Source organism: Salvelinus alpinus, chromosome 27 (assembly GCF_045679555.1).
Source record: "Salvelinus alpinus chromosome 27, SLU_Salpinus.1, whole genome shotgun sequence".
Taxonomy (NCBI): Eukaryota; Metazoa; Chordata; class Actinopteri; order Salmoniformes; family Salmonidae; genus Salvelinus; species Salvelinus alpinus.
The window spans coordinates 44,992,918-45,005,129 of NC_092112.1; the positions used below are offsets into that span (position 1 = coordinate 44,992,918).

The 12,212-nt window shown below is 40.4% G+C and overlaps 1 protein-coding gene across 1 annotated transcript in view; it reads left to right on the forward strand.

Annotated features, from left to right (window-relative positions):
- Positions 1–11,651: 11,651 nt before the first annotated feature.
- Positions 11,652–12,212, forward strand: part of LOC139556629 (prospero homeobox protein 1-like) — a 42,662-nt gene continuing 42,101 nt past the window's right edge. The window contains exon 1 of the mRNA XM_071370819.1: positions 11,652–12,030. The gene's annotated coding sequence lies outside the window, so the exon portion shown is untranslated. The remainder of the gene's footprint in view (positions 12,031–12,212) is intronic.

Below are 12,212 nucleotides of genomic sequence, written 5' to 3' on the forward strand. Positions count from 1 at the left end.
TTACCTAATTAACCTAGTTAAGGCATATGTATATGTAGTAATGTACAGTCGTATGAAAAAGTTTGGGCACCCCTGACAATTTCCATGATTTCCATTTATAAATAATTGGGTGTTTGGATCAGCAATTTCATTTTGATCTATCAAATAACTGATGGACACAGTAATATTTCAGTAGTGAAATTAGGTTCATTGAATTAACAGAAAATGTGCAAAATGCATCAAAACAAAATTAGACAGGTGCATAAATTTGGGCACCCCAATGGAAAAATCACATCAATAGTTAGTAGAGCCTCCTTTTGCTAAAATAACAGCCTCTAGACGCTTCCCATAGCCTCTAATGAGTGTCTGGATTCTGGATGAAGGTATTTCGGACCATTCCTCCTTACAAAACATCTCCAGTTCAGTTAGGTTTGATGGTTGCCGAGCATGGACAGCCCGCTTCAAATCATCCCACAGATTCTCAATGATATTCAGGTCTGGGGACTGGGATGGCCATTCCAGAACATTGTACTTGTTCCTCTGCATGAATGCCCGGGTAGATTTTGAGCAGTGTTTTGGGTCGTTGTCTTGTTGAAATTTCCAGCGCCGGCGTAACTTCAACTTTGTGACTGATTCTTCAACATTATTCCCAAGAATCTGCTGATATTGAGTGGAATCCATGCGACCCTCAACTTTAACAAGATTCCCAGTACCGGCACTGGCCACACAGCCCCACAGCATGATGGAACCCCCACCAAATTTGACTGTGGGTAGCAAGTGTTTTTCTTGGAACGCTGTGTTCTTTTGCCGCCATGCATAACGTCCCTTGTTATGACCAAATAACTCAATCTTTGTTTCATCCACAGCACCTTATTCCAAAATGAAGCTGGCTTGTCCAAATGTGCGTTTACATACCTCAAGCGACTCTGTTTGTAGCGTATGTGCAGAAAAGGCTTCTTCCGCATCACTCTCCCATACAGCTTCTCCTTGTGCAAAGTGCGCTGGATTGTTGAACGATGCACAGTGACACCATATGGAGAAAGATGATGTTGTAGGTCTTTGGAGGTGGTCTGTGGGCTGTTTTTGACCGTTCTCACCATCCTTCGCCTTTGCCTCTCCGATATTTTACTTGGCCTGCCACTTTTGGCCTTAACAAGAACTGTGCCTGTGGTCTTCCATTTCCTCACTATGTTCCTCACAGTGGACACTGACAGCTTAAATCTCTGCGATAGCTTTTTGTAGCCTTCCTCTAAACCATAATGTTGAACAATCTTTGTTTTCAGGTCATTTGAGAGTTGTTTTGAGGCACCCATGTTGCCACTCTTCAGAGGAGAGTCAAAGAGAACAACAACTTGCAATTGGCCGCCTTAAATACCTTTTCTCATGATTGGATGCACTTGTCTATGAAGTTCAAGGCTTAATGAGCTCACCAAACCAATTGTGTGTTCCAATTAATCAGTGCTAAGTAGTTACAGGTATTCAAATCAACAGAATGACAAGGGTGCCCACATTTTTGCATAGCCTATTTTTCACATCTGATTTAATTTCATACAACTTAATATTGCTACACTAAAAATCTTTGTCTGGACAATACCCCAGTACTCAGCTTTTATTAGAAAATGAATGGCATGCCACTGTGATCATTTTCTGTGAAGACAGAGTAAAATATTATGCAGCCTCAGAGGGGTGCCCAAACTTGTTCATACGACTGTATGTATGAGTGTAAGTCTATGATGTCTGTGTTAATGTTTTTACATGCCTGTAAATTGTACAGTATTTTTGTCTGTGATGTATTTTTGGTTATGTGTCAGACCACAAGACTAGCTGTCGACATAGACGTCGGCAAATTGGGATCTCAATCTGAATCTAAATCAACAAGTGCAATCAATGTAGAACATACTATTGGCTAGTTTGTGCATGTATGTGACTATACAGTGGCTAGAGAAAGTATTCACCCCATTGGCATTTTTCCTATTTTGTTGCCTTACAACCTGGAATTAAAATAGATTTTTTTGGGGGGGGTTGTATCATTTGATTTACACAACATGCCTACCACTATGAAGATGCTACATCTTTTTTGGGGTGAAAAAAAAAAGAAATTAGTTCTGCGTGCAGTTCTGCGTGCATAACTATTCACTATTCACTATTCATGTCTGTGTAAGCTTGGCACATATAGCCACTGGGATTTTTGCCCATTCTCCAATGCAAAACTGCTCCAGCTCCTTCAAGTTGGATGGGTTCCGCTGGTGTACAGCAATCTTTAAGTCATACCACAGATTCTCAATTGGATTGAGGTCTAAGCTTTGACTAGGCCATTCAAATACATTTAAATGTTTCCCCTTAAACCACTCGAGTGTTGCTTTAGCAGTATGCTTAGGGTCATTGTCCTGCTGGAAGGTGAACCTCCGTCCCAGTCTCAAATCTCTGGAAGACTGAAACAGGTTTCTCTCAAGAATTCCCCTGTATTTAGCGCCATCCATTATTCCTTCAATTCTGACCAGTTTCCCAGTCCATGCCAATGAAAAACATCCCCACAGCATGATGCTGACACCACTATGTTTCACTGTGGGGATGGTATTCTCGGGGTGATGAGAGGTGTTGGGTTTGCACCAGGTGTAGTGTTTTCCTTGATGGTCAAAAATCTCAATTTTAGTCTCATCTGACCAGAGTACCTTCTTCCATATGTTTGGAGAAGTACGGCTTCTCTGTGGAGTGTATGGCTTAAAGTGGTCCTATGGGCAGATACTCCAATCTCCGCTGTGGAGCTTTGCAGTTTCTTCAGGGTTATCTTTGGTCTCTTTTTTGCCTCTCTGATTGATGTCCTCCTTGCCTGGTCCATGAGTTTTGGTGGGCGGCCTTCTCTTGGCAGGTTTGTTGTGGTGCCATATTCTTTCCATTTTTGATCATGGATTTAATGGTGTTCCGTGGGATGTTCAAAGTTTCTGATATTTTTTTTATAACCCACCCTGATCTGAACTTCACAACTTTGTCCCTGACCTGTTTGGAGAGCTCCTTGGTCTTCATGGTGCCGCTTGCTTGGTGGTGTCTCTTGCTTAGTGGTGTTGTAGACTCTGGAGCCTTTCAGAACAGGTGTGTATATATACTGAGATCATGTGGCAGATCATGTGACACTTAGATTGCACACAGGTGGACTTTTTAAAAAACTAATTATGTGACTTCTGAAGGTAATTGGTTGCACCAGATCTTATTTAGGGTCTTCATAGCAAAGGGGGTGAATACATATGCATACACCGCTTTTCCTATTTATTTTTTTTACAATAGATTTTTTTCATTTCACTTCACCAATTTGTACTATTTTGCTTTTCCTTTTTTTTTTTTATACAATACATTTTCTCATTTCACTTCACCAATTTGGACAATTTTGTGTATGTCCATTACATGAAATCCAAATTAAAATCTATTAAAATTACAGGTTGTAATGCAACAAAATAGTAAAAACGCGGAGGGGGATGAATACTTTTGCAATGCACTGTAGCTGTGTGTGTTGGTGTTTACATGACCCCTCCAAGACTCTACAATTTTATCGGTTTGAAAGGTCACTGAGAGGTCAAAAAAGGTCATGGATGATAGGACACTCCAGTCTAGAGGCCTGCTGATAGCTAGCCCAAACATCCACACATGAGCTCAAAGGTGTGTGTCAACTAGAAGAGGGGGTGCAAATGGTTAAGATAACAGTTAACAGACCATACTCTGGAAGAAATCTTCCGGCAACCCTGAGGAAGGTGTGTGGGGGGGGCATGTGTGTGTGTGGGCATGTGTGTGGGTGGGTTAGTTTGTGTATGGGTTACTGTACCAGTCTAGTATGCCATTAGATGAAAGTGAATGTATTTTCCATAAAGTGTTGTTAGTTTTAATATGGCTTCTCTTTGATTTGAACACCCTTGCTTCTGTTATTGTAGAATATCTTAGCATTTCCTTGTAATGTGGTTTTATGATATGGCGAAGCGAATACAACACCTCCCCGCCAACAAATATAATTACTGAGGATCCCAAGAGCGAAAGCAGACCGCCGCCCGCTGAGCATCTTTTCTATCTCTGACACACGTTTGCCCGTGCAGGGGCTTACTGGTGTGGGCACATGACAGACATGGGGAAAACAGTTAAATATGAAATACAGCAGCTGAGGTCTGGAGGTGGGTGGGTATGGAAAAAATGGAAGCCCAGTGTTTATATCCCCGCTGTGAGCCCAAAGCCATCCCTAAACACTCCTCTATGGAGCAGCTTAGACACACCAAGGCAGGCACGCACATGGAGGCAGTGCGGAACTGGGCACTTATAATGCCTTAATAATCATATGGTTCACTGGCGGAGATGGTTGATCATGTCTTTGCAATCTGCAATAGGCCCATAGTAAAACCATGCTTTAGGGGTAAAACCAGGGGAAAATGTTTTTGGTCCCACTGACGTAAGTGTCACGCCCTGATCTGTTTCACCTGTCCTTGTGCTTGTCTCTACCCCCCTCCGTCTCCACCCCCCCCCCCCCCCCCCAGGTGTCGCCCATCTTCCCCATTATCCCCTGTGTATTTATACCTGTGGTTTTTGTCTGTCTGTTGCCAGTTTGTCTTGTTTGTTCAAGCCTACCAGCGTTTTGTCTCAGATGTTTTTCTCTAGTCTCTTTTTTCTCGTCCTCCTGGTTTTTGACCTTTGCCTGTCCTGACCCAGTACCCGCCTGCCGTCCTGTACCTTGGCCTCTGCTCTGGATTATCAACCCCTGCCTGCCATGACCTGTCGTTTGCCTGCCCCTGTGGTTTCAATAAACATTGTTACTTCACACAGTCTGCACTTGGGTCTTACTTTAATTCCTGATAGTAAGATTTGATTCGCCTACCCTAGCAGCGCATGTTTAGCCACAAAAGTGATATTTTTTAGTTGAAAAGTCAATATGATCAATGTCGATCTCTCCTGTGGGTGCTGTGCATGTTTTCAATGACATGAAAGTTGCGTGTAATCCCAGGAAGAGTCCCTCTCTGTGTGTTTCAGAGAGGGAAAGAGAGAACAGAGGAGGGGATACAGGCAGACAGAGACTGAAAGAGAAAGTGCTGAGGGGGCTCTTTGACTTTGAGCACTATAAGCCCCTATTCCATGGTGCCATTGTTTGTTTTAAGGATGTCGACTGGGTTTAATGTAGTTCCAGGGCATTTCAGAGCGTGTCTCTGCCGAAGCACCTCCAAGGCGCGCAGTGCGCTTCGGTCCGCTGCCTCCCTGGCATAGATTCTCTTTGACTTAGCCCACCCTCTGATAACAGTTGTTGTTTTCTCTTTTTTTTCATCTACCATGTCGATTTATTATTATGCATTTTAAGGTTAGGCTAAAGAGACACTCGACTGTGTGTGTTAAAGCTTCCTGTAGTGCCAAAATCTGAAAACCAGAATTGAGATGAACACTTGCAATTCTAGCTGCAGTTGTAGCTCATAGAACAGCCGAAGATATAAAGTAGATCTTTGTAAGACCAATTAAGATGTTTAGAAAACATCTGCAATTTTAATGAAGGTTTGATTGAAGCCCATGTTTGTTACAGCTTCAGTGAGCATTGTTTTAATTGCGCATTATTTCCAAGACATGTTTTCTGAACTGGAAGTCATGGTATCAAAATAACATGACACTTCTCCAGATACGAGATTGTGTTAATTTTTTCTTAGGCTATAGCACGTTATTCCCCATTATTACCTAAAACCTCTTAAGGATCCGCCCCTTTTTTTCAATTTTCACCTAAAATGACATACCCAAATCTAACTGCCTGTAGCTCAGGCCCTAAAGAAAGGATATGCATATTCTTGGTACCATTTGAAAGGAAACACTTTGAAGTTTGTGGAAATGTGAAAGGAATGTAGGAGAATATAACACAATAGATCTGGTAAAAGATAATACAAAGAAGAAACTTTTCTTTTTTTGTACCATCATCTTTGAAATGCAAGAGAAAGGCCATAATGTATAATTCCTGGCCAGGTGCAATTTAGATTTTGGCCACTAGGTGGATTTTGGCCACTGATACAATGATCCATTGCATTTCTGTTAAAAATGTTGTATCAAGACTGTCCAAATGTGCCTAATTTGTTTATTAATAACGTTTCAAGTTCAAAATTGTGCACTCTCCACAAAAAAATTGCAAGGTATTCTTTCACTGTAATAGTTACTGTAAATAGGACAGTGCAGTTAGACTAACAATAATTTAAACTTTCTGCCAATATCCGATATGTCTATGTCCTGGGAAATTGTCTTGTTACTTACAACCTCATGCTAATCGCATTAGCCTACGTAAGCTCAACCGTCCCGTGGACAGGACACCGATCCTGAAGGAGTTTTAACTCTTATCAACAGGTAACTACCTGTGGGTGGCAGGGAGCCTAGTGGTTGGTTGGGCCACTAACCGAAAGGTCGCTATTTAGAATTTCCGAAAAATCTGTCGATGTGCCCTTGAGCAAAGCACTTAACCCTAATTGCTACTGTAAGTTGCTCTGGATAAGAGCGTCTGTGTAACGCTTGTCGTTGGAATGAGGTGAGGACCAAAGCGCAGCGTGGTAAGTGTCCATATTCAATTTAATAACTGAACACTAAGAATACAAAAATAACAACGTGAATGATACAAAACGAAAACAAAACAGTCCCGTATGGTGAAAACACAGACACAGGAAACAACCACCCACAAAACACAAAGGAAAACAGGCTACCTAAATTTGGCTCCCAATCAGAGACAACGACTGACACCTGCCTCTGATTGGGAACCATACTAGGCCAAACACATAGAAATATAACCATAGAACAAAACATAGAAAAACAACATAGAATGCCCACCCCAACTCACGCTCTGACCAAACTAAAATAAAGACATAAAAAAGGAACTAAGGTCAGAACGTGACAGTCTGCTAAATGACTAAAATGTAAATGTGTGCGCGTGTGTTTTTAAAAGACAAAATGTGTCCCACTCCTTTAGAGAAGATTTGGAGAGACCTCAGATTGGATTATTCATCATGAAATAGGCCTTGGTTACAGTATCCAGCAATTGAGGACCCCAAAACACAACCAAACCCTCCCAAACCCCACACAGTGCTACGCCTACCCTCCTGTATTCACCACCAATGCCAATGCCTGAGGAAGGGCACTGTGTGATTTGGGGCATGGCTGGCCTGGTAGAAAAGCACAATACCAACTCTGGTATAACTCTGCCAGTCAGTCGTCAAAAGGAAAACGAGAGAGGCACCACAAACCACAGTCTCACTGTCATTGTGCCATTTAATCATAATGTGGACAATTCGTTTGACTAGTCATTTTGAGGAGGTAGATATCTCTCCGGTATATCCAGAGGTATAGGCTGTGTTTACACAGGCAGCCCAATTCTGATCATCTGCCTACTTTTTGGCAAAAGATATGATTGGGCAAAAGACAAATTATTGGCATAAAATCAGAATTGGGCTGCCTGTGTAAACACAGCCTATAGACACAGATAACAACCGAATAATCCTACATTTTCCTCTTAGAAGTAATGTCTCCCACTCATTCCTCGCTACCGTCTCCTCTCCTCTCTTCTCTTGAAACAATTAGTTTTTTTTCCAAGGACACAAAACCTCTCTGGAACAAAACAGCTTTTAGTCTTACCTCTCTCTGCCTGTATTTTCACAAATAGCACCTCTCTTTCCCCCTCTCTCTCTCACTCACTCTCTCACTCTCTCTGATAATTTTTCTGACAACTGTGTCTTGTGAAAAGCGTGGAGTGTTGTGGTCAGACAATCATGTCATTATCTGATTGAGGGGCTTTTGTAAGCATAGGTGCTTATTAACAGGCAACTTCCACACGTACTTTTGTCTGTTTATGTTGATAGCCGGATTCTAAGAATAATGGCATGATAGGTAGTTACTTGGGAAATCATATTGCACTGGCTTAGTTTGTTTTTGTGTTATAAGCCGGTTGACATTCATGCACTGAGATTCTGGGGAATGTGTATGAAAAGGCTACACGTTTCTTATGATTCCAGACTCTGACATTGTTCCTTCTGATATTATAGAAAGACAAGCATTTCGCTGCACCTGCGATAACATCTGCACATCTGTGTATGCGCCAATAATCTTTGATTTGATTAATAGTGGAATAGATTACATTTGAATTAGCATTACATAATACAATAATAACAATATCCATAGAGTGAAATAAAAATACGACATAATTACATGAAGTGATGTTCGGTGAAATTGTGTCTGTAATAGCATAATAATAATACTTATTGTTATTATAAATAGTATAATAATGTTATAAATTAATTATGCTCATTGTAATTAATCACCATCCAAAATGTTTCCCTCTTTAGGCCCATTGTTGGGCCAAAGCGAGGAGGGAAATAGGCCAGTGACCCACCTCAGCACTGTGGAATGCCTGCCTGCCCGGTTTGTGCGCGCGCCTATTACCATGACTGGCCAGCAGATTATGGTTAAAAATTACGTTAATAAAACCGCTGAGAGAAAATCATGTTGTCACCCTCTCCCTTAATGCCTCCTCCCGTGTCGATACACCAACTTAAACCATAATAAATATGTCAATAAAGCACACACCAGCGCGTAATGCGCAATTTATAAGCCTTGCAGCATCAAAGTGGTGATGCGGCGTACTCTACAGAAAGCGAAAATGAGTCTGAAATAAATAGTGTTGGTTGATCCATCTGGAATGGACCGAGATAAGAGGTGCCAGTGTTAACGAACACGTTTCCGCTACACCTCATCCGAGTCTTCCTTTTCCAAACACAGTCTCTTTAATGTCCCGGACTGTTTTTCCATGGAGTGTATGCACCGAGGGCACCATGGGGAGATGAAGCCAAATGAACTGGCCGTGTTGGGGAGCGGGGACCGGGACACCTGCTTTGAAAAAAGAGACTCCAGACACTAAATTTGCTGACTTCGTTGCAATTTATTCGTCCTCAAAAACACTTGCTTGCGACATGGAAAAGAGACGCGCCTTTCCTTTTTGGCATTTGACAGAAAGACATAGGAAAATCACAAGACTTCTCATTAAGCACATCATAATCCTGTTTATGTCACGGATAGTTTTGTTATAGCAGGCATAATGGACAGAAAAAAATGGACTGAAACTTTTCAGCTAAGGGTTTAAAAAACAACAACTCTAACTCCATAAAAATAGGTGCAATTTTGAGCCTATTTGATTCAAGATAGCCCAGGCTCAGCTGATAAATGCCTGTTTATTTTCAAAGGCATTAGACGTAGGATACATGATGATGATAACAATAATAACAATTTACACTTATGTTTAAAGCTCATCTAGAAAAATTAAATTCAGGGGACATATGTCTTCACATTGATGGATAGCCACATTCCTGATTCCTATGAAATCGTATTAACAGTGATATCAGTGCATGTGAAAGTAGCATCAGCCACAATAAGAAGTAGTTTACACTGTAACGGAAAACTGCAAATTGTAGGTATTGTAGGTACATATGAGGTATTATCAAGAGTAAAATACTCTGTAACGGTTTACTGCAACATACTGTAAATTATGGTGCATTGTGGGAAAATGTTGTGGGTGGGGAAATAATTGCTGCTGTATTACGAATGGTACTTTCATTCCATCCAACAGAATATGGTACACTGACATATCAAATCTTTGGAGCAACGAAAACCTTTTGACCACTAGTTGGTGCATGGTATTGTTGTGTATGGCTCATTAACATATTTTGAGGCGTGCCTTGTAAGAGGCACGTGAGAATCTGACCGATTTAAATCCAATGTGGATTTATAGTGCCCCATCAATTTGTATAGGGGACAAATTGGAGTGGCAGCAAGTCTTTAACCTTTAATGGTTTTGTCATGCATTTTGCCATGTGCTTTTGATCTGTTTTGCCCTGTAGCCACTGCCAGTTTGGAAGCCTATATTAAGGCCTCTAGAAGTGCAAGTGATATATATCATTCATATACCGTAATGTGTAAACACTTTACCTAGCAGCCAACCTGCTTGCACCAATCCCTTGTAATTACAGTAAAATACTGTTAATACAAACCCCTCCCCTCAATGAATGTCATGAATTAATTCATTTCAATTACGGTAGCATTTACTTTTTTACTGTATACTACGGTCAATTTTAGGCATTGTAATGTGTGTCATTAGCCAGTACTTTCTTTGATACTATCTTTATATTGCAGTAGGTGTACTGTAATATGAAATACTGAATTTTACTTTCCATCGAGCTGCCTGTAAGCTACTGTCAAATTCACAGTAACCCCTTTACAGTGAGTGTATAACGTGGTATAGCGTCCATTATAAATTAATGTTGCAGAATGAGGGTCATGGACGCTCTGAAAAAATATTCGGCATAAAGAGGAGCCTGTTGAAAAAAATTTCAACACACGACTTAATAAACCATTAAAAATCATATATCAAAAGAACAAATAATGCTATTCACACATTTGTTTAAAATATATAACCTATATTTTAATTTATGGAGGACATTTAGCCTCTATTTATACTTACTATGAACACATATGGAACTAGGGCTAATGACATTAGATTATTTTACAGATAACCGGTTCAGATATTACCTTTACATTTTAGAAATCTACTTCAAACACGGGTGGAAATTGTACACTGAAATTCACTAGTCTATAAATCACAAATATGTTGAAGTGGATAATATGCCTATTCAGTTGATTAGGTGCTGGTTAGTTGTTACAGGTGTCTTAAATTAAAATATACAGAGGGTAAAAAGTAAGGACAAGAATTCCAAAGGACAAAATGAAAACTTTCTGCAGCAAACCTCTTGCAAACTGAACGCCGTAACTAATTGCCCAAATGCCAAATATAAAACATAAAATGTGAGGATTAAGTAGCCTATAATTGATCATCTAAATTGACCACTGAAATGCATAGGCTATACTAAAAGATACACATTGATGTTTGCTCAGTTGTAAATATAGTATTAGCCTAATATGCAGTGAAACAGAGGGATGGAATTTTGTCTCACTCCGTGACAGAAATACCTGTGAATTAAATAAAATGTAACAAACTCGTATTTGAAATGACTCTGGCCAGTGTTATCAGGCAATAACATAATAACATTTCCATGATATGGTGTATTCAAACCTTAGCGTGTTCGTCTGTGGTCGGTAAATCAAACCAGGGTAGTGATATATCGACACAATGCCTTTCTGAGCCCCTGCGCGCAGTCACGTTCAACCCCTGGACTCAGGAGACTCACAAAGTTAATCTTATCGTTGTTACAAGGATAATGTTGCACTAAACACAACTCAATAAGCCTAATTGAGACACGACAATTCATCTCTTATCGAATGGCAAACTTGGAAATAAAAAACTAAATGAAACAATGTTGCGTAAAATTTGTGAGGAATGTGTGTCTTTAAAGGATACCGTTAAACACGAGTTAAAATTACATAAACACGTGTTCATGACATTTAAAATATAAATGTTGTGCCTTAAAAAATGTGCTATTATCATATATCCACAATAACATGTCCATAAAATGAATGTTCATGCAAACATTAGGCCTATTGACAGTATTACAATGCTATAAGCTACTTCTAAATTAGGGTTTCTTACATATTAAATAATTTATTTGTAAACAAAATAAGATATTTTTTAGTCTGTTGAAGTCCCGTTCCTCGGTCAAGTTCAGTGCATTGTACTCCTCCGGATACGACGGACGGTTCTTATTGGTAGGTGCGATCCGTTACATCACCAAGCTTATGACGCGCCGTCTTCCTGTTTCCTTCAGCTGTGTCTTAAAGTGAATCTTGTTGGTGGAGGAGAGCTCGAGCGTCGAAGCTCTGCATCGCGTGCGCCTCGGTCAAGCTGCTACGACATCATCACCAGTCTTTCACCCCTCGAGAGAAGATGACAGAGAGCGGAGCAAAATAGCTCTTGTATATCTATTTTTATATTCTACGGTCGCGCTCATCACTCACTTTACTCCTACTCTTCCTTCCCTGAGAAATTATAATATTCAACGTTTCGCGGCGAAGCTTCCATAGTCCGTATTCTTTTTCAGCAGTAAAAAAGGCCTTTCCCTTCATCTGCGGGTAAGTAACCTTGTCCTCAGATACCTCCCTCTTGTTCTTTTGCGTCGCGTGCGTTTGGTTGGTAGAAAAAAAACCCGAATCAAAAGATGAACAGCAGAATTGATTCTGACGAAAGACAACATTAGCTATCTTTTACGATATTATTAGGCTGAATTGTTTTCTTTCACCTAAAGTGTGACAAA